General features: G+C 35.1%; 1 protein-coding gene across 1 annotated transcript in view; it reads left to right on the top strand.

Annotated features, from left to right (window-relative positions):
- Positions 1-23818, top strand: part of LOC147361819 (glutamyl-tRNA(Gln) amidotransferase subunit C, mitochondrial-like) — an 89498-nt gene that overhangs the window by 52775 nt on the left and 12905 nt on the right. The gene's annotated exons all lie outside the window — the stretch shown is intronic.

The raw sequence follows: 23818 nt of genomic DNA on the forward strand, positions 1-23818 counted from the left end.
TCCATTACTCCAACACCCATAACACTGGAGGACCCAGTCTGGCTTTATCATGATGCCTTTATGTCTCACTCTGTGTATCCCACTACTTTGCAATTGTGTTTACTGCCCAGAACTGACAGAACACTAGGATTTTCCCCAGAAACCACTTATTTATCCTGAACTTATATCTTGCGTCTTCCCCTCTTGGGAACTTTTCTTTCTCACACTGTTAATTCCCATACAGTGTGTTTTATAGTGCATTTTACCTGCCATAATCAGAGAACTGTAATATCTTTATTATATTGACAAATTTTTTTTCCCTCTACTTTGTCAATTCATGGGGCCTGTATCGCTTTGTATTGTATCTTGGAATATCATGTAGTATTCACTCAATAAATAGTTAATTATTTTATGAGTTTGTGCTATCCTCCTTACATGTCATATACTCCTATCTTAAAGTATCCATGCTTTTGACACACTGTTATTTATGTTATGTTCATTTTTCAAGTACAAGCTCACATTTTCCTCCATCACTGACCACTTCAATTCATTATTCCAATCATCCTTGATGATTCTGTACTGTATTTTTAGATGTATCTATTTTAAACATTCCAGTGCTTAGCATTTATACATTATCGTCTGTTGCTTGGTGACTCATATTGTCCTTATTATTAGATTTCAGCTCTTCAAATCAGTAATACAGAATTATGCTTCTTATGAATCTCTAATGGTTTCCAGGTCAGAACTAGATGCAAAATATGTGCTCAAAAAATGTTGATGGGTTTATTAAAATGATCAGAGAGAATGAAGAGATGACACATGGCAAGTCGTATTTTAAATGATTTTATACAGGGGAACAAATTTTAGCTGTCTTTTAAAAGTTTCAAATATTAGGAGACAAAAATAGTGCCCTTGAACATAAGTGATAGACAGCTGGCTGATAATGTGATGATGAATCATTTGACACTCCTTTCAATTTCTTCCTTTCTAACTCTTAATATGGATGTGTGCTATTAATCAGAAGCAGAGTCCTGCATAGTTTGTGGGTGGATCTCAGAAGAAGTAGCCAAATTTTGTTGGAATATTCAAATTATAATGTTGTCTATCTACTAAAGATATAGTGTCATGTTGATTGTTAGGAGTTTTGATCTAGACATGCAACAGAGGAAGCACAATATACTATAGATTTCTATGTTCTCTCTGTAAAATGCAATCATTTTAAGGTAAGCCATTTCCTACCCACTGCCTGGAATCTTTTCTCCTAGTGCTTTCACACAAAATAGGCTTCTGTTTGCCAGTGAGATTTAAACCTCAAGACCACTACATGTTTTTTCCCAGCAGTGGCTTTTTATTGCAGGCAGAGCTATCAGTATTGCCAGCCAAGATAACAGCCCCATGCTGAAAGGCTTCCTCATTGCTGGAACAGCTCTCAGAATATGTATTTTTTGAAGATTGTCAAAGCAGGGTGAACTTCTAAAGAGATCTTTAAATACAAGAATGGGCATTCTTACAATAATAGGTGTGTTCATATTTGTTGACTCACACTATCATTTTTATGCAAAAAAAAAAAAAAAAAACCCATGAGGTAAATATGATCTTATTCTCATACCTGGAAATGAAAACATGTTATATATAACATGTTTACTTATATAATATTCTTTCTTTTTATTGTATCATATTTACAGATTTTGTTGTTATACAAACAACTCAAACATTATTAAACATTTCTCTGAAACTGTTTCTTATTAAAATTTGTAAATATGAATTTTACAAAATCATTGTTTTTAACAGCATATCATCCTAATGTAGCTATATTTCATTTTATATTTGAATCTTGGGAAGCGTTTTATAATTCACAATGTTTAAGAATTAAACGATTTTCCTGGTTTCAAATTCTATATGTGAGATATACATCTAGAGCTATAGATAGGACATTTAATAATACTAAAACTTACTGGAGTGTTTGAAGTGATACATCTGTGCTTTTAAGTAGAGGGATATCTTTTAGTCAAAGCTATGATTTTTCCAGTAATTATGTATGGGTGTGAGAGTCAGAGTATAAAGAAGTGCCAAAGAATTGATGCTTTTGAATTGTAGTACTGGAGAAGACTCTTGAGTATCCCTTGGACAGCAAGGAGATCAAACCAGTCAGTCCTAAAGGAAATCAAACCTGGTTACTCATTGGAAGGACTGATGCTGAAGGTCCAATACTTGGCCCACTTGTTGCAAAGAGCTGACTCATTGGAAAAGACCCTGATGCTGGCAAAAAAAGTGAAAGTGGAAGTCACTCAATCATGTCTGACTGTTTGCAACCCCATGACCATACAGTCCATGGAATTCTGGGCCAGAATACTGAAGTGCGTAGCTGGTCCCTTGTCCAGGGTATCTTCCCAACTCAGGGTTCAAACCCAGGTCTCCCACATTGTAGGAGGATTCTTTATTAGCTGAGCCATCAGGGAAGCCCAAGACTACTGAAGTGGGTAGCCTATCCCATCTCCAGTGGATCTTTCCGACCCAGGAATCATACCAGGGTCTCCTGCATTGCAGGTGAATTCTTTACCAGTGATGCTGGCAAAGATTGAAGGCAAAAGGAGAAAGAGAGAGCAGAGGATGAGATGGTTAAATAACATCACAGATCCAATAGACATGAATTTGAGTGAACTCCATAAGATAGTGAAGGACAGGGGGACCTGGGGTGCTGCAGTCCATGGGATATCAAACAGTCGGACACAACTTAGTGACTGAAAAACAACAGCAAATGTCTTTTAGGATGGACTTCTCTCAGGGTTTGTACTATTATATATTTAGGACATCCTAGACATAATCTCTCTAATCATAAGCAAGAATACAATAACCCAAAGGATGTAGATGTTAAATAATGGTCAGAAGTCTTGCTTGCAAATAACTATATTTCATACAAGTGAAACCAATTGGTTGAGGTAGACTAGACTGCTTTGAAAACAGAACACAGAATTCATGTTCATAAGGTTAAACTACAATGTGCCTTTTATTTTTTTTTTCCTCTAGGTTAAAACAAACTATATTCTGTGAAAATTTTTACACTTTCTAGAATTGTATTAAGATATATTCTTATTAATTCTTTAAAAAAGTATTATGCTTAGGAAGCAGCAGTTACAGCATGGTCAAATTCCTGATGTGAGAGGAATCAGTTAGTCAGTTCAGTTCAGTCGCTCAGTTGTGTCCGACTCTTTTCGACCCCATGAATCCCAGTACGCCAGGCCTCCCTGTCCATCACCAACTCCCAGAGTTCACTCAAACTCACGTCCATCGAGTCAGTGATGCCATCCAGCCATCTCATCCTCTGTTGTCCCCTTCTCCTCCTGCCCCCAATCCCTCCCAGCATCAGAGCCTTTTCCAATGAGTCAACACTTCGCATGAGGTGGCCAAAGTATTGGAGTTTCAGCTTCAGCATCAGTCCTTCCAATGAACACTCAGGACTGATCTCCTTTAGAATGGACTGGTTGGATCTCTTTGCAGTTCAAGGGACTCTCAAGACTCTTCTCCAACACCACAGTTCAAAAGCATCAATTCTTCAGCACTCAGCCTTCTTCACAGTCCAACTCTCACATCCATAAATGACCACAGGAAAAACCATAGCCTTGACTAGACGGACCTTTGTTGGGAAAGTAATGTCTCTCCTTTTGAATATGCTATATAGGTTGATCATAATTTTCCTTCCAAGGAGTAAGTGTCTTTTAATTTCATGGCTTCAGTCACCATCTGCAGTGATTTTGGAGCCCAGAAAATAAAGTCTGACACTGTTTCCACTGTTTCCCCATCTATTTCCCATGAAGTGATGGGACCAATGCCATGATCTTAGTTTTCTGAATGTTGAGCTTTTTTGCCAACTTTTTCACTCTCCTCTTTCACTTTCATCAAGAGGCTTTTGAGTTCCTCTTCACTTTCTGCCATAAGGGTGGTGTCATCTGCATATCTGAGGTTATTGATATTTCTCCCAGCAATCTTGATTCCAGCTTGTGCTAAGTAAAAAAACAATTACCTTGAAACCCACATTCTGAGTTTTCTTGCTCTGAATTTGCATATCTATATGACAATATAGTATTAATATATAGGTATGATGTATTACAGTAGCCAGATAAATATATTAATTTTATCTATGCAGTTAAAACATGCTGGGAAGAATTTTGAGGTACTTCACCATTAGAGGTGTTAGTATAATATTTTCAGTAATTCAATTGAAAGAGGATTGCTCCTGATATAGTACATGAATAATATAGATGAGAAAAATGGATAGATACATTTAAAATTATAACTGGAGAGATGTCATAATTGATAAAATGTAAAAAAAAAAAGGGGGAGAGAAAATGGTAGAGTAAAACCATTTTATAGTCCTATGAGATGTGCATGGGAAGGCCAAATTTCAGGTCCAAGAGATGGCACTATTTGATATAAGCCACATTGATATCAACCACAGTTTGTCTTAGGAAAGATAGTTCACTGAAAGCAAATTAATGTGTGCCTTTAAAACAGCCTCTGACATCTATTGTAATAGAAATGTCAACTTGACAGCTTGTCAGCATAAAGACTGTAAACAAAGCCATAGGATTTTAGAAGATTGAAGAAGTATTTAGAAGAAGAAAAGAAAACTTAAGAAAAATCTTAAGGTTTCTAAGATGATAGAAGAGGAAAAGCTAAGCATAGAGTCAAGGGTACTTAGAACTTTCAGAGAATAGTAGTGAATGCATCTACCCAGAAATGTTGTAGAGAGTGTTTCAGTAGAGGGAGAGATAAATTCTAATAATCTCTTACAGATCAGGTGCTGGATTTTATGTCTACTAGTTTTAACTGCCAGAAGCACTTTGAAATTTTAGTGGAAAGCAGCAGTTCTTGGTTGTGAAGGGGAAGGATTGGGGGAAAAAAAACAACAGATGCTGCTATGGGACACTAAAGCTAAAATGAAATGGTGTGTAAATGAGTTGTCATACACAGGAAATTAAAAGAGAATTGTAAAAGAGAAACTTAGGATATTAAGAAAAGAGGCAATAAGGATCTAGTTGTGAGGATCCATGATACCAAGCATAGGGGAAGGGAATAGGCACAGAAACTATTTAAGAAGTGCCAGCATCATGATAGGAAGGAGGGCGGATGCGTGAGTATCCACAGACTTTGAGATATGCTTGATTATAGGAATTATTAGTTTATTATCCACTTAATTCTATGTAAAGTAAAAAGTAATGGTATCTACTGAGAGCTACTGGGCTCATGAGAAAAATCTTTTTTTTTCAAAGATAATGCAGGTATTTGAAATAATAATTGTGCATGAAGTGTGAGCAGTGGCACCCCACTCCAGTACTCTTGCCTGGAAAATCCCATGGACACAGGAGCCTGGTAGGCTAGAGTCCATGGGGTCACTAAGAGTCGGACAGGACTGAGCGACTTCACTTTCACTTTTCACTTTCATGCATTGGAGAAGGAAATGGCAACCCACTCCAGTGTTCTTGCCTGGAGAATCCCAGGGATGGGGGAGCCTGCTGGGCTGCCGTCTATGGGGTCGCACAGAGTCAGACACGACTGAAATGACTTAGCAGTATGAAGTGTGAAAGTAAAAGTTGCTCAGTCATGTCCAACTTGTTTCGACCTCACAGACTACACTGTCCCTGGAGCAGGGACAGTGGGTAGTCCTAGAGTGGGTAGCCTTTCTCTTCTCCAGGGGATCTTCCCAACCCAGGGATCCCACCCAGGTCTCCTGCATTGCAGGCGGATTCTTTACCAACTGAGCTATTAGGGAAGCCTGTGCATGAAGTGTAGTTATTACAGAAGTTGAGCTATAGCTTTGATAAATATCTACTGATTGTGTGATACACGAAAACACTACTTAAGTCCTTAAGTGATATAATGATACATGGCAAAATTAGAAATATCTTTGTCCTTTGAAACTATGTAATTAGACTCCAGGGATGAACTTAAACGAGAATATGTGCTGTGATTTTAAAAGTTATTTGATGGGAAAGAAAAAGTGGAGCAGTATTTGCATTGGAGAGTGGTAGAAGATAAATGAAATTCAGCTAGATAAATCTGGAATATTAAAAAGAAGTAATAGCATAGATGAAAAACCAGAGATGAGTAAAGAAGTTGAGCTTAATGAAAGAATAAAGAGAAAGGGAGAAAAGAAAAGAAAAAACAAAATTATGTGTATATATGTATTTATGTCATAGGGGACTTAAGAATTAGAGCAGAAAATGTCAGCAAATTAAATTTTTTACTAATTAAGTTGAATTGTTCATCGCAGCACTGTTTACAATAGCCAGGACATGGAAGCAACCTAGATGTCCATCAGAAGATGAATGGATAAGAAAGCTGTGGTACATATATACAATGGAGTATTACTCAGCCATTAAAAAGAATACATTTGAATCAGTTCTAATGAGGTGGATGAAACTGGAGCCTATTATACAGAGTGAAGTAAGCCAGAAAGAAAAACACCAATACAGTATACTAACGCATATATATGGAATTTAGAAAGATGCTAACAATAACCCTGTGTACGAGACAGCAGAAGAGACACTGATGTATAGAACAGTCTTATGGACTCTGTGGGAGAGGGAGAGGGTGGGGTGATTTGGGAGAATGGCATTGAAATATGTATAATATCATGTATGAAATGAGTTGCCAGTCCAGGTTCGATGCACGATACTGGATGCTTGGGGCTGGTGCACTGGGACGACACAGAGGGATGGTATGGGGAGGGAGGAGGGAGGGGGGTTCAGGATGGGGAACACATGTACACCTGTGGCGGATTCATTTTGATATTTGGCAAAACTAATACAATTTGTAAAGTTTAAAAACAAAATAAAATTAAAAAAAATAAATAAATAAGGAACCAGAATTATGTGTTACTACAGTAAATGGAGTTATTAAGTTTGATTCAATTCACAAAATTTTGATGAAATAATTCAAGTGGAATAAGCTCAGAGAAAAGGAGCATCATCCTGAATCTTCCAGGGAAGAGATGGTGGGAGTCTAAAGTTGGGAAATGTGAGTATGGAAAAATAGATAGATGAGATATTTTAAGGAGAACCTAGTGATACATTCGGAGAAGGCAATGGCACCAGTACCAGTACTCCAGTACTCTTGCCTGGAAAATCGCATGGACGGAGGAGCCTGGTGGGCTGCAGTCCATGGGGTCGCTAGAAATCAGACACGACTGAGCGACTTCACTTTCACTTTTCACTTTCATGCATTGGAGAAGGAAATGGCAACCCACTCCAGTGTTCTTGCCTGGAGAATCCCAGGGACGGAGGAGCCTGGTGGGCTGCCGTCTATGGGGTCCCACAGAGTCAGACACGACTGAAGCGACTTAGCAGCAGCAGCAGCAGCAGTGATACACTGACTCAGGAGAACATGGTAAGATGGCACCAAGGATGAGTCTAATGGCTTGTTAATTACTGGTCAAAAAGATACCGGTCACTCAATACGACAGAGCATATTTTGGAAGACAGTTATGAGTTAAGTTGTGGACACACAATGATTGATGATCCATGTGAAAATAAATGATTATATTTGATGATTTGAAGTTAGAATATTGATATTGTTTTGATGGATTTTGGTTTGTTTTGTTTTTGCCCAAACAATACATTTTATTATGGACACATTCCATTATTATGGAAATAGGTTGTTAAGATTCCTGAGCTATACCTTCATACCTGATGTTTCTGAGATTCAGCCAACCACAAATCAAAAATATTTTAAAAATTCCCAAAATCTCCGAGAAGCAAAATGTGAATTTTCTATGCTCTGGCTATTATTTACATAACATTTACATTGTATTTAGTATTATGTCATCTATATAACAAAGTATACAGGAGGATGTGTGTAGGTTATATGCAAGTACTATGCTATTTTGCATAAGGAACTGGAGAACCCATAGATTTTGTTATCCAAGGGAAAGTCCTGGAACCAGTTTCCCTTGGATACTGAGGGACAGCTATATTTAATCTTCTCCAAATAAATATTTAATATTTTATGTTATGATCACTTTCTTTAATCTTTCCTTTTTCATTTTGCCAATTATCTTCTTTGCAGAGATATTTCACTCATTAATGCAGTTGGATATGCATTGAAGCCTATTTCCTTTCACTTAATTTTTGTAATTTAACATATAGTTTTTAATTGTTAAAACTATAAGTTATTCCAGTGACAATATTAAGTAAATTTTTGTATGAAAGATACAGATATGTTCAAGACTTCCTTATCCATTTTTATATTGTATCATTCCCTGGATATTATCAAATTTTATATTTTGATTCAATACTCAAGAATATAATTTCTATTTGCATTTAATCTATATTACAGGTATCTCTACAAATTAGTATAAGGGTTTATATTTGAGATTTTAAACATAATGTATGCTATTATTTCTTCCAAATTATTATTTTGAGATGAAAAACAATGACTCACACCAAAAGTTAAGAAACATTAATAGCAGTTGTATTTTCATTTTCTTGTTGTTCAGTTGCTAAGTCATGTCCAACTCTTTGAGACTCCATGGACTATAGCCCGCCAGGCTACTGTCTCCATAATGGGATTTCCTAGGCAAGAATACTGGAGTGAGTTGCCATTTTTTTATCCAGGGGATCTTCCAGACCCAGGGATCAAACCCATGTCTCTTGCATTGGCAGGCAGATTCTTTACCACTGAGCCACCAGGGAAGTCTGTCTTTACATTAGTTAACCTTGAATAATGTTAAGTGGAAATTGCTAGACATAAAAGGAAACAGTTTATTTGACTCCACTTAATAAAATATCCAGAATAGGTAAATCCCTAGTGACAGAACACAGATTAGTGGTTACCAGGGGCTAGGAGGCAGGGTACAATCTGGAAAGTTGCTGGTAATGGGTATGAGGTTTCTTCATGAGGTGATAAAAGTGTTCCAAAATTAAATAGTAAAGATGATTTCAGAACTCTGTGAGTATGCTAAAAGCCACACAGTTGTACACGTTGAAAGGATGAAACCTCTCAGTTTCCTTTTGAATGATACAATATGGTTTAAACTCTTTAAAACTCTTTTCAATCTTTCATATTATATATATTTTGTTATATCCAACTTGTTTCTGTAGGAAAAAAAAAAAAGGTATATCCTTTTCTTTCATTATTTTCCTCCTTAGGTCTACCAAAAAGTGTATCTTTGTGGTTGTTGTTCAAAGTTATTGTTTCTTTTTTCCCAATTCTTCCTATGGGGTTTTGATGATTTGTTGTTGTCGTTTTGCTCAGAAATATCCTTTAATTTTAACTTAATTGAAGATTTTTGTGAGAGAAACTGTTCAAGTACCTATCATCTATGATCTACATTGCTGTGTTTCATAAATTACATTTTAACTAGGTACAAACTTCCAAGTTACAATTATTTTTCTTTAAAAATTTAAATATTCTAGGTTATGAAACAAATTACCCGCCACCCAGGTCATATGAAATGTTTCTCTAGAGTAATATGTGTTTACTCTATTGCAGTTTTTTAATTTTTGTTTTTTCTTTGAGAATCTGCGATATCACTGTTATAATTCTAGCATTATTTTCCTTCTCATCCTATTCCTTAATTCTCAATTCACACATTTATGTCCTTTTAAAAAGTTCTCTAAAATAATAAGAATTTCATGTACTATCTTTCCCTCATTAATTATCCTGTTTTTCTGGAATTCTCTTTAGGTATATTGTAAATTTATCATTTTAGTTTTAATATTTTATAATTTCTTAATAATAATCTATATTTTTTGTCTCACTGTTTCTATCTACCATGTTACTCTGTGTACTTAAAGCTTTATTTGTCTACCAATATGTTTATTTTAGCAGCACAATGTCTTTATTTATACTTTTCTATTTTTTTCTAACTTCCTTTTCAAACAAAGCTACTGCTGCTCTTTACTACTCCTAATATGGATATTATTGTCACTTTTCAGCCTCTATACAACTTAATATTTCTTCCATCATTGTAAGAGTTTTTTATATCAATTATTTTCTTTTATTGAATTTCTTATATGAAGTATGTGTTTCTTTGAATTTTGTAGAGAAGTAGAAGCAGCAGCAGAAATTTATGAGATTGTATTATTTATATTTTTTCAACTGTAATATTTCTTTCAATTATAACAAAATATTTTCTCACTTTTTTTAAGCCACTTACTCATTTTGTAAAAAATAAATATCTCCAGATCTGCTTTTTGCCTAAAAGTATCTTCTATCATCTAACATCGCTACAGATTACTACTCTCTCAAGTCTTCATGTAGAAGACTCATTATAGTGTACAGACTTTCCTGATATATGTTATTATCATAAATAATTCATGAGATACTCCAAACTTCAGACTTTTTTATTGACACAATAGCAGAAATTGGGAAATTTCCTACATGGAGATTTCTCATTCAGAATACAAAAAATATCATCTATTCACTCCATATCACAATTACACTTCTTGAAAGATAATTCCAGAATGGATGCACCAAAAGATATCAGTGTGACTCTCTGGGACAAATTAGAAAAAGAGTGACGAAACCTTCCCTGCCATTAGTTAGATATTCATAGTGGTGTGTGAATGGGAATATTTTATTTATTGGTGATGGACAAGGAGGTCTGGTGCTGCAGTTCATGGGGCTGGAAAGAGTGGGACACTACCGAGTGAATGGATTACAGCTAATCTTCCTAGCCAACACTTTGCATTTTAATTTTTATCACTTTATTATTGTCAATTGATCATTATGATTTAGAGATTACTGAATAAAATCCCTTATTTCAAACGTTGTTGAATATTGTATCACTGTCTTTATATTCTAAATATTTAGATACCAGCAGATGAATTTTGATTTCATTTGTGTAAAAACCTTGTAACTCTTTTATCACATAGTTTCTTTTTGATATGCTTCTGTGATATATAATTTTGTTGTAATTTTGTTATATATTTTGATAGGAATTGCATTTCTAGTAATACTTCCTTCTTAAGGCCCATATGGCTTATTGTCTTGCCTAGGATATACTGTGGGAACTGCAAAAGTGTGCTTCAGAAAATGAGATTTTGATATATCTGCAAATTACATTAGTTGCGTTCCTTGTCAAGGACACCTAAGAATTCCTGAAAAGATTATTACTTGTGTCACTTGAGTCTTCTAAATACAAAAAAAGTTTTAATGTTCACACTGAAGATACATTATTATCTCCATTATTATTACTTGTGTTACTTGAGTCTTCTAAATACAAAAAAAAGTTTTAATGTTCACACTGAAGATACATTATTATCTCCAAATTATTTTTACAATTGCAATTTCTTTAGTCTTTAAAACAGGAAATTAAAATACCTAGCTGAACAAAATTAAAGGATTTTCTTTATAATTTTTATCCCTGAAGTTATTTCCAATAAACAACTGAAATATTATTCAATATAATGACTATTTCAGTATACAACTAAGGAAAACATGTCATTCTGCTAAATATTTGTATTTATTTTTTACAAATTTTATATAATTTTACTTAAGATAAATTTTCTATGGATATCTCTCAGAACATATTGATCAAGAAAGAGATCATAGTAATATTAAGAAAATGATGCCAATATAAACTGACAGGTTTAACTGTAGAAGCTTTTGTGTAAATACACTAAATCTTTGTTCAAAAACTTAAACTTTTGCTCAAGAGCTAATTTCTATTTAAAGACTGTAGTCACCAAAGGTATCCAAAATTTGGCCCTGAAGAAAAGCTTTTCTATAATGTGTTTACTTCAACACTGTGGTTGCATACACTTTGCCTACCAGAATAGTTTACTTTTATTTCCCTGACCATATCAGTTCTAAAACACCTCCACGATAAGCTTTATCTAATATATCATTTTCTATAATTTTTTTAAATGGACACATTTAGTTCATTTTTTCCCCTTATTACTTACATTTTCCCTTTTCCTCCAGCACCCACCCATACCAGTGTATCCAGTAACATATTAACATCAGTTGAGTTCAGTCACTCAGTCATGTCTGACTCTGTGACCCCATGAACCGCAATATGCCAGGCCTCCCTGTCCATCATAAACTCCCAGAGTCCACCCAAACCCATGTCCATCGAGTCAGTGATGCCATCCAACCATCTCATCCTCTATCGTCCCCTTCTCCTCCTGCCCTCAATCTTTCCCAGCATCAGGGTCTTTTCCAATGAGTCAGCTCTTCACATCAGGTGGCCAAAGAATTGGAGTTTCAGCTTCAACATCAGTCCTTCCAATGATCACCCAGGACTGATCTCCTTTAAGATGGACTGGTTGGATCTCCTTGCAGTCCAAGGGACTCTCAAGAGTCTTCTCCAGCACCACAGTTCAAAAGCATCAATTCTTCTGCGCTCAGCTTTCTTTATAGTCCAACTCTCACATCCATACATGACCACTGGAAAAACCATAGCTTTGACTAGATGGACCTTTGTTGGCAAAGTAATGTCTCTGCTTTTTAATATGCTGTCTAGGTTGGTCATAACTTTCCTTCCAAGGAGTAAGGCGTCTTTGAATTTCATGGCTGCAATCCCCATCTGCAGTGACCCTGAAGCCCAGAAAAATAGTCAGTCAACTAAAGTAGCTTTGGTTTTTTTTCTTCATTTGGCTTTAGAGTCATGTACATAGAGATGTTATCATAGACTTATTAAAAAACGCATAGTTCTTATACAAAATTTTATATTTTATTACTTAATGCTAGGTATAATTTATTTCATAATTGATATCGGCCTAATACATTCTTTTCAGTAGTTTTACAAATGAACTGGTCAGTGAATATTTCTATTATTTCCATTTTATTTTGTTTGTTTGCTGCTAAAAACTATATGGCAGAACTACTTTGAGCTTCTATCCTCATTTACAAGTGCAGTTTTTTAATACTGAGAAATGGATTCCAAATGGAATTGTTGGTGCAAAGTATAAATGTATTTTCAGTTTTTATAGAGCTTGCCAGATGGCTTTTTAGGATTTTATTTTTAACAATCTACATCTGTATGAGCAAGGTACATACATCCCTGTTGACAGTAGATGTTATCACTTATTTTGTTAGTCTGATGGGTATAAAGTGATACTTTACACTTACTTTAACTTGCATTTCTCTTACCAAGAATGCATTTCAACATCTTTTCACATTGGAATTTGCATTTGAATTTGCTGTTCATTCAGATTTGCTATAATGTGACTTATATTTCCACATTCCTGCCATTTTTTTTATTATGGATTCTGCCTTGTTCCTGAGACACACTTTGTAGTACATATGTTTTTCTTAAATATTTTGTGAATCTGTTGCTTTAGTTACTATCATGATATTTTTCTTTGACAAGAAAATGTATTTTAGTTTGTCAATTATGCTTTTTCAGTTAATAGTGTATTTCTTCCTCTAAGATTGTACATTCATACTAAGAGATATTTTGGCTGACTTTTTATTGTTTTGTATTTAAAATACCTTTAATTTATTTTTGTATTGTAAGATATACAACCAAATTTCTACCATTAATTCTATTAAAAGTTGCTTCATTTTTCTTGCACCCCTTGCAGTTGGTGCTATGTCTTAAAACATTTAATATAATTGTTTGCTTCTGAAGATACTATTTGGGGGCATATTTTTGATGAAAAATTCAACTTTCCTAATATTTATATGGATTTTCTAAATATATATTTCATATTAAGAAATTTGTGATAGTACTTACTTTTCTTGAAATCAATGCCTTTTAACTGTCAAATTTATGTATATAGAACTTTTTATAGCATTGATTTAATCCTTTTTATGTTTTGTGGTCCTAATGCCATCCTTTATTTTTTTCCTAGTGTTAGTAATTTCTCCCTTTTTTCTCTTTTTTATAAATCTTCTTAGAGGTTTGTCAACTGTTTTGACTTTTTAAAAAACTAGCTTTAGTTTTCATTTTCCATGTTTTTTCTATACTCAATTTTGCTGAGTTCTGCTTTTGTTTTTATGATTTTCTTAGTTCTGTCAGTTTTGAATTTTTTTTGTTTCTTTAAGTGGGAGTTTAGATTATTGATATAATCCTTTTTTTAATTAATTTGAGCATTTAATAACACAAAGTTCCCTTTCAGCATTGCTTTGACAATCATCCATGCCTTTGGTATTTGTCTTCATTCAGTTTAATGTCTTGTTTGATTTTTAAAACTTCCTCTCTGACCAGTAGATTATTCAGTTCAGTTCAGTTCAGTTGCTAAGTCTTATCCGACTCTTTGCGACCTCGTGCATTGCAGCAACAAGGCCTCCCTGTCCATCACTAACTCCCGGAGTTCACTCAAACTCACGTCCATCGAGTTGGTGATGCCATCCAGCCATCTCATCCTCTGTTGTCCCCTTCTCCTCCTGCCCCCAATCCTTCTCAGCATCAGAGTCTTTTCCAATGAGTCAACTCTTCGCATGAGGTGGCCAAAGTACTGGAGTTTCAGCTTTAGCATCATTCCTTCCAAAGAACACCCAGGACTGATCTCCTATTAGTAGATTATTACTAGTTGTCAATTATAAATGAAGATGCTATAGACATGCTTCTTAAAGTTGTGTGTTTTTGTTTTCAAATCATTTGTGTAAATTCCCAAGAGCATTCTGACTATATTCTGCTTTGTGAAAAACTGTCAAACTGTCTTTCAGAGTGGCTTTAACATTTTTCATCCTGACCAGCAGTCTATCAGAGTTTCTATTGTTTGATATGCTCATCAGTGTTGGCTGTTGCTAATATTTTGGATTTTAGCCATTCTGATAGGTATACAGTTTTATCTCATTTTAATTTGCAGCTCCTTAATGTCATGTGATATGAATATTTTTGTATGATATTTTGTAATCTATCTTCCTTGGTTGACATATTCAGCCCATTTTTAAATTAAATCATTTTATGAATTTCAAGCTTTATTGGCCCTTTACATATTTTGATCACCAGTGTTTATCAAATATGATTTTTTCCAAATATTTTCTCTCAGTCTGTGACATATTATTTTATTCTGTGGACAATGTCTGTTGGAGAGCAGGAGATATTTAACTTTTATGTTTCATATAAAAAGTCATTGTCATCTCCAAGTTCATCTGAATTTTCTCCTATGTATACTTTTGTGCTTTAAACATTAGTGGCAAATTTTATGAAACACACAAAGTCTGTGACCAGATTTTTTTTTTTTTTTTGACCTTTGCACAAATATTCCAGCACCATTTGATGAGTTTCAGTTCTGGGATTCTGCTCCAAGTAGGCTGTAATTCTCTGTATTTGCTTGTCTCCCCAGTTTTCAGGGCAGCTGTTTGCCTGTGACCTTAATTATCTGATGGATTCAAAAGAGCTGTTGGTTTTCACTTTGTCCAGTATTTTTTTTTTTTTTTTCGTATTGTGACACTGGTGGTGATTGCTTCCATACTCTTTAGACATCATATTGGAAGCTAGAAGCCCCATATGACCATGTATTTTATTTTCTAGTTAAAGAAAAAAAAAAGCTCCTCCTGTTTCATAAAATATACCCTACAACTATTTTCTGAAAATATGGTTTATGATATAACTCCTCTCAGTTCATTTTTTCTTCATTGTGTTCAGTATATTTTTATTCTCTTGGAAAACATCCAGTCTCACTATTCAGTTCATTCATTTAATCATTTATAGTCTATTCCTAAATTATTTTTAGACAGATATTAAATAGAAACATCCTTAATATTACATGTTTCTTAAAAAAATTGTAATTCCTGAAATTCAGCTGTTTGCTGTATAAAAATATATGGAATGATTTAAATCAGAGATTTACAAGCTATAACCCATGAGTCAGATCTGATCTACTATCTGTTTTTATAAATAAAATGTTTTGGAATTCAGCCATCTTATGTCTATGGCTCTTTCCACATTATAGCATTACATTTTAATATTGTGACATAAGCCAATTGTTCCCCAAAGCCTAAATTATTTACTATCTGTTGCTTTAAAGATAAAATTAGCTTATCTGTGCTATAACTAATAATGATCATTGATCCTGGAAAATCTGCCAAAAAATAATTAAAATAAAAAATACATTGTTTTTAACAGAACTGTCACTTCAAATTAAGTTATATAAGTATTATTCACATTTTTATAGAATATAATGCTTAGGCTGATTTTAAAACTATGCTAGAACAAACTAGGTATTAAACAAAAGTTACTAATTCAAGATAAAATTTGTTATAGTTTATTATTTATTGTGATACAATTGATGTATTAGTTTTAAGTGTACAACTTAATGATTTTATATTTGTATATATTGCTAAATGATCACCAAAATAATTCTAGTTAACATTTATCACCATAGGAGTTAAAAATTAGTTTTTTTCTTGTGATAATAACATTTACTATCTGTATACTCCCTTAGCAATTTTCAGATATAAAATAAAGTATTTAGCTATAGTCACCATGTAGTATATTACATTCTCAAGATTTAATTATTCTGTAACTGGACGTTTGTTTCTTTTGACCATCATAAAGTTACTAATAACAGGAAGTTTTTAAAAATGTCAGAATTCTCAAAATGTAAATAATTTTATGTAATTGTCAGAAATTCAGCTACAGTTTTTCATTTATTTATACCTACCAAAATTGCTAAAAATGACTAATGTAGTGGCTTAAAATTTACAATACAGCTGCAGAATTTTTTTCTTCTGCCATGGCTATTTTGCCAGATTTTGGCACAAATAAAGTTTGCAAAAGTGACTGAACTTTAATGTGATAGACATGAAATTTTTCATTGGATAATGATGTGATATTAACTATAATATGATATTAAGTATACTATGTGATATTATCTATAATATCACATAGCATTTTGAACTTACCTGCCTAACATATTCCTATTATTCATTTCAGAAGATAATGAAAACAAGCAAAAATCTGAAATTGGAGTTTTCAGAAGAAAAAGAAAAATCACATATTCACTTAGCATTTTGGAAATGTTCCCAAGAGAGATTTAATTGAAATGCTGAGCTAAACTTCTTAACAGTGCACCAATATTTGTTTTAAAGTTGCATGAAAGAGAGCTTATATTATTTTATTCATTCAGCATTTGTCACACATTTTCTGGTTTCCAGTCTTACTAATCCACTTCGATTGATTTATGTTAGAGTGAAATTTATGGTTCAAATTTCTTTTTTTTTTTTCACACGGCTGTCCATCTTTCCCAATAGCATTTATTGAATAGATTAGTCTCTCCTCATTGTCTTAGGGAATATAACTAATGGGATACTTTTATATTAATCTGTGTAGTTAACTGAAATTGCAATTTGCTTGATGACTTCCTTTATTTTTAGAAACATGGAAAATATGCAGTGTACTTCTCTGTAGTATATGTCAGCTAATTGAACATGAGATATCTCATTTAATGCACTCTAAAAGGGGTCACCTTACATATCAGCAAATTTCAGTTAATTGGTGGGGGTAAAGTACCGTATAAACTGCTAATTCCTTATAAGCCAATAGATTCAGACATAATTACCTAAATAGATGAATGTATGTAATTACAACTTGAGGCCTTACATGTAGCTGTTACATTTCTGCTTTGGTAATTACCTCTTTTCACATTCTCTATTCTCCATGGATTTTTGAGAATCTGAGTAGTGAAATAACTCTATAATTTTCTCTCCCACTTCAATCAACAACTCCAACTTAACCTCTAACCACAGTCATCTCAAACATTCAGGAGTAATGAAAAGTTGTACTTTTCATCATTTGCTTATTAGCTCTCATTATGAAATCACAGATTGTATTCAATGAATAAAAGATGGAGCAAATTAAAGGCACAGAAGAAATAATATCAAAAAGACAATTTGAATTGCCACTTTGGCAATGTACTATGGCCAGCAATATATAGAAAAACTGGCATATTTTCAATATGAGTGTAAAAAAAAAAAAAAAGCAGAACACTAAAATTAAAAGGTACATCAGTTCAGATCAGTCACTTAGTTGTGTTTTACTGTTGGTGACCCCATGGACTGTAGCACACAAGGCTTCCCTGTGCATCACTACTCTCGAAGCTTGCTCAAACACATGTCTATCAAGTCAGTGATGCCATCCAACTATCTTATCCTCTGTTGTTACCTTTTCCTGCCTTCAGTGTTTCCCAGCATCAGGGTCTTTTCAAATGAGTCAGTTCTTCGCATCAGGTGACCAAAGTGTTGGAGTTTCAGCTTCAATATCAGTCCTTCCAGTGAATATTCAGGACTGATTTCCCTTAGGATTGACTGGATGATCTCATTGCAGTCCAAGGGACTCTCAGGAGACTTCTTCAACACCACAGTTCACAAGCAAGAATTCTTTGGTGCTCAGCTTTCTTTATGGTCCAACTCTACATCCATACATAACACTGGAAAAACCATAGCTTTGACTAGATGGACCTTTGTCAGCAAATGTCTCTGCTTTTTAATATGCTGTCTAGGTTGGTCATAGCTTTTTTCCCAAGGAGCAAGCATCTTTTAATTTCATGGCTGCAGTCACCATCTGCAATGATTTTGGAGCTCAGAAAAATAAATAAATAAAGTCTCTTACTGTTTCCATTGTTTTCCAACTATTTGACATGAAGGAAGGGACCAGATGCCATGATCTTTGTTTTTGAATGTTGAGCTTTAAGCCAACTTTTTCACTCTCCTCTTTCACTTTCATCAAGAGGCTCCTTAGTACTTCGCTTTCTGCCATAAGGGTAGTGTCATCTTCATATCTGGGGTTATTGATAATTCTTCCAGCAATCTTCATTCCAGCTTGTGCTTCATCCACCCAGTATTTTGCATGATGTACTTTTCGTATAAGTTAAATAAGCAGGGTGACTATATACAGCCTTCATGTACTCCTTTCCCTATTTGGAACCAGTCTGTTGTTTCATTTCCAGCTCTAACTGTGGCTTCTTGGCCTGCACACAGATTTCTCAGGAGGCAGTACAGGTGGTCTGGTATTCCCATCTCTTGAAGAATTTTCCACAGTTCATTGAGATCTACACAGTCAAAGGCTTTGGCATAGACAATAAAGCAGAATTAGATGTTTTTCTGGTATTCTTCAGCTCTTTCGATGATCCAATGGATGTTAACAATTTGATCTCTGGTTCATCTGCCTTTTCTGAATCCAGTTTGAACATCAAAAAGTTCATAGTTCATGTGCTGTTGAAGCTTGGCTTGGAGAATTTTGAGCATTACTTTACTAGTGTGTGAGATGAGTGCAATTGTGTGGTAGTTTGAGCATTCTTTGGCATTGCCTTTCTTTGGGATTGGAATGAAAACTGACCTTTTCCAATCCTGTGGCCACTGCTGAGTTTTCCAAATTTGCTGGCATATTGAGTCCAACACACTCAGAACACCATGTTTTAGGATTTGAAATAGCTCAACTGGAATTCCATCACGTCCACTAGCTTTGTTCATAGTGATGCTTTCTAAGGCCCACTTGGCTTCACATTCCAGGATGTTTGGCTCTGAGTGAGTGATCACACTATCATGGTTATATAGGTCATGAAGATCATTTTTGTATAATTACCCTGTGTATTCTTGCCACCTCTTCTTAATATCTTCTGCTTCTGTTAGGTCCATACCATTTCTGTCCTTTATTGAGCCTATTATTGAATGAAATATTCTCTTGGTATCTCTAATTTTCTTGAAGAGATCTCTAGTCTTTCCCATTCTATTGTCTTTTTCTATTTCTTTGCATTGATCACTGAGGAAGGCTTTCTTATCTCTCCTTGCTATTCTTGGAACTTTGCATGGGTATATCTTTCCTTTTCTCCTTTGCCTTTCACTTCTCTTCTTTCCTTAGCTATTTGTAAGGCCTCCTCAGACAACCATTTTGCCTTTTTGCATTTCTTTTTCCTGGGGATGGTCTTGATCACTGCACAATGATCACACATCTCTGTCCATAGTTCTTCAGGCACTGTCTATGAGATCTAATCCCTTGAATCTATTTGTCACTTCTACTGTGTAATCATAAGGGATTTGATTTAGGTCATACCTGAAGTTCTGACCTAAACAGCATATTAAAAAGCAGAGACCTTACTTTGCCAGCAAAGGTCCATCTAGTTAAGGCTATGGTTTTTCCAGTAGTCATGTATGCATGTGAGAGTTGGACTATAAAGAAAGCTGAGCACCAAAGAATTGATGCTTTTGAACTGTGGTGCTTGCTGGAGAAGACTCTTGAGAGTCCCTTGGACTGCAAGGAGATAAAACCGGTCCATTCTAAAGGATATCAGTCCTTAATATTCATTGGACAGACTAATGTTGAAGCCAAAACTCCAATACTTTGACCACCTGATGCGAAAAGCTGACTCATTTGAAAAGACCCTAATGCTGGGAAAGATTGAAGGTGGGAGGAGAAGGGGATGACAGAGGATGAGATGGTTGGATGGCATCACCGACTCAATGAAGATGAGTTTGGGTAAACTCCGGGAGTTGGTGATGGACAAGGAGGCCTGGCATGCTGCAGTCCATGGGGTCACAAAGAGTTGTGTACACGACTAAGTGACTGAACTGAACTGAATGGTCTAGAGGTTTTCCCTACCTAATTCAATGTAAGTCTAAATTTTTTTTAATTTTTATTTTATTTTTAAACTTTACATAATTGTATTAGTTTTGCCAAATATCAAAATGAATCCGTTGTAATGAGTTCATGATCTGAGCCACAACAACCCCTTTGCTGACTGTATAGAGCTCCATCTTTGGCTGCAAATATATGATCAATCTGATTTTGGTATTGACCATCTGGTGATGTCCATGTGTAGAGTCTTCTCTTGCGTTGTTGGAAGACGGTATTTGGTATGACCAGTGCTTCTCTCAGCAAAAGTCTATTAGCCTTTCCCCTGCTTCATTCTGTACTCCAAGGTCAAATTTTCCTGTTACTCCAGGTATTTCTTGACTTTCTATTTTTGCATTCCAGGCCCCTATAATGAAAAGGACATCTTTTTGGGGTGTCAGTTCTAGAAGGTCTTGTAGATCTTCATAGAACTATTCAACTTCTGCTTCTTCAGCATTACTGGTCGGGGCATAGACTTGGATTACTGTGATATTGAACGGTTTGCCTTGGAAATAAACTGAGATCATTCTGTCATTTTTGAGATTGCATCCAAATACTGCATTTCAGACTCTTTTGTTGACTATGTGGCTACTCCATTTCTTCTAAGGGATTCCTGCCCCCAGTAGTAGATATAATGCTTATCTGAGTAAATTCACCCATTCCAGTCCATTTTAGGTCACTGATTCCTAGAATGTAGACTTTCACTCTTGCCATCGCCTGTTTGACCAGTTCCAATTTGCCTTGATTCATGGACCTAACATTCCAGGTTCCTATGCAATACTATTCTTTACAGTATCAGACTTTACTTCCATCACCAGTCACATCCACATCTGGGCATTATTTTTGCTTTGGCTCTGTCTCTTCTGTTTCTCCACTCTTCTCAAGTAGCATGTTGGGCACCTATGAACCTGGGGAGTTCATCTTTCAGTGTTATTTATTTTTCCCTTTTCATACTCTTCATGGGGTTCTCAAGGCAAGAATACTGACGTGGTTTTCCATTCCCTTCTCCAGTGGACCACATTTTGTCAGAACTCTCCAACATGACCTATCAATCTTGGGTGGCTCTACATGGCATGGCTCATGGTTTCATTGAGTTAAACAAGGCTGTGGTTCATGTGATCAGTTTGATTAGTTTTTTTTTTTTTTTATGATTGTGGTTTTCATTCTGTCTGTTTAAGAATTACATATGCAAAGGCAAATAAGCTTGCCCGGAGCAACTTTATTAATGAAGTGATATGTGTTTTCTCATTCTAGAATATCTGGAATTATACATGGCCTTTGAGTTCCCTAATTGAGTGCACTGTTCTGGAATCACTTTAAAAACTTGAAAATAAGTAAAATCCTGGATATGCATTAATAAAATATTAACTAGATGTTATGTTTCTGACTTTAGGGGAAAAAAATACAATTCCAGATAAATTCATTTTGCTGAAAAAAGACAAGGATGCCGTTATTGGAACAGAGACATGCTTTCAAAAATCTGTGTTAAAATTTAAGTTTCTAAAATAAAGTGATATTTAAGTAAAATTTTGAAAATGTCCAATATAGAGCCTCTTGATGAAAGTGAAAGAGGAGCATGACAAAGTTGGCTTAAAGCTCAATATTCAGAAAACTAAGATCATATCATCCGGTCCCATCACTTCATGGCAAATAGATGGGAAAACAGTGGAAACAGTGGCTGAATTTATTTTTCTGGGCTCCAGAATCACTGCAGATGGTGATTGCAGCAATGAGATTAAAAGACGCTTACTCCTTGGAAGGAGAGTTATGACCAACCTAGAAAGCATATTAAAAAGCAGAGACATTACTTTGCCAACAAAGGTCCATCTATTCAAGGCTATGGTTTTTCCAGTGGTCATGTATGGATGGGAGAGTTGGACTATAAAGAAAGCTGAACGAATCGCCAGACCAGGTTTGATGCATGATACAGGATGCTTGGGGCTGATGAACTGGGATGACCCAGAGGGATGGTATAGGGAAGGAGGTGGGAGGGGGCATTCAGGATGAGGAACACGTGTACACCCTTGGTGGATTCATCTTTATGGATGGCAAAACCAATTCAATATTGTAAAGTAATTAGTCTCCAATTAAAATAAATAAATTTACATTAAAAAAAAATAAAAAGAAAGTTCAACCAAAAAAAAAAAAAAAAAAGAAAGCTGAGTGCCAAAGAATATATGCTTTTGAACTGTGGTGTTGGAGCAGACTCTTGAGAGTCACTGGACTGCAAAGAGATCCAACCAGTTCATCTTAAAGGAGATCAGTCCTGGGTGTTCTTTGGAAGGACTAATGTTAAAGCTGAAACTCCAGCTGATGTGAACAGCTGACTCATTTGAAAAGACCCTGATGATGGGAAAGATTGAGGGCAGGAGGAGAAGGGGATGACAGAGGATGAGATGGTTGGATGGCATCACCGACTCGTTGGGCATGAGTTTGGGTGGACTCTGGGAGTTGGTTATTGACAGGGAGGCCTGGCGTGCTGCAGTTCATGAGGTGACAAAGAGTCGGACATGACTGAGTGACTGAACTGAACTGAACTGAAAGTGTAAGTAGTGATATTTATTGAGCAGAAGTTAGTGATATGACCAGAAAAATATTTAAAATGTGAGTATTGTAGTAAATAATTTAACAAAGAGCCTTTCTTGTCTTTGGTTAAAGTTTTGATTTTATATGAGGCATTTAAAGACCATGAGAGATATCAGGAAAGTAAGTGTCTTGACAGAATCAACATATCACTTCAGGAATATCATTCTTTTTAGTATAATTGGGAAACAGAATAGATATAGGATAATTATGCATCCAAAAACTTATTAAATTCTTATTAGAATAAGAATTTTAAACAAATGGGATCTAATTAAAATTAAAAGCTTCTGCACAACAAAAGAAACTATAAGCAAGGTGAAAAGACAGACTTCGGAATGGGAGAAAATAATAGCAAATGAAGCAACTGACAAACAACTAATCTTAAAAATATACAAACAACTCCTGCAGCTCAATTCAAGAAAAATAAATGACCCAATCAAAAAATAGGCCAAAGAACTAAATAGACATTTCTCCAAAGAAGGCATACAGATGGCTAACAAACACATGAAAAGATGGTCAACATCACTCATTATCAGAGAAATGCAAATCAAAACCACTATGAGGTACCATTTCATGCCAGTCAGAATGGCTGTGATCCAAAAGTCTACAAGCAATAAATGCTGAAGAGGGTGTGGAGAAAAGGAACCCTCTTACACTCTTGGTGGGAATGCAAACTAGTACAGCCACCATGGAGAACAGTGTGGAGATGCCTGAAAAAACTGGAAATAGAACTGCCATACGGCCCAGCAATCC

This window comes from Bos grunniens, chromosome 12 (genome assembly GCF_055505025.1).
Source record: "Bos grunniens cultivar Pamir isolate PY7600 chromosome 12, Bosgru_T2T1.0, whole genome shotgun sequence".
Lineage (NCBI taxonomy): Eukaryota > Metazoa > Chordata > Mammalia > Artiodactyla > Bovidae > Bos > Bos grunniens.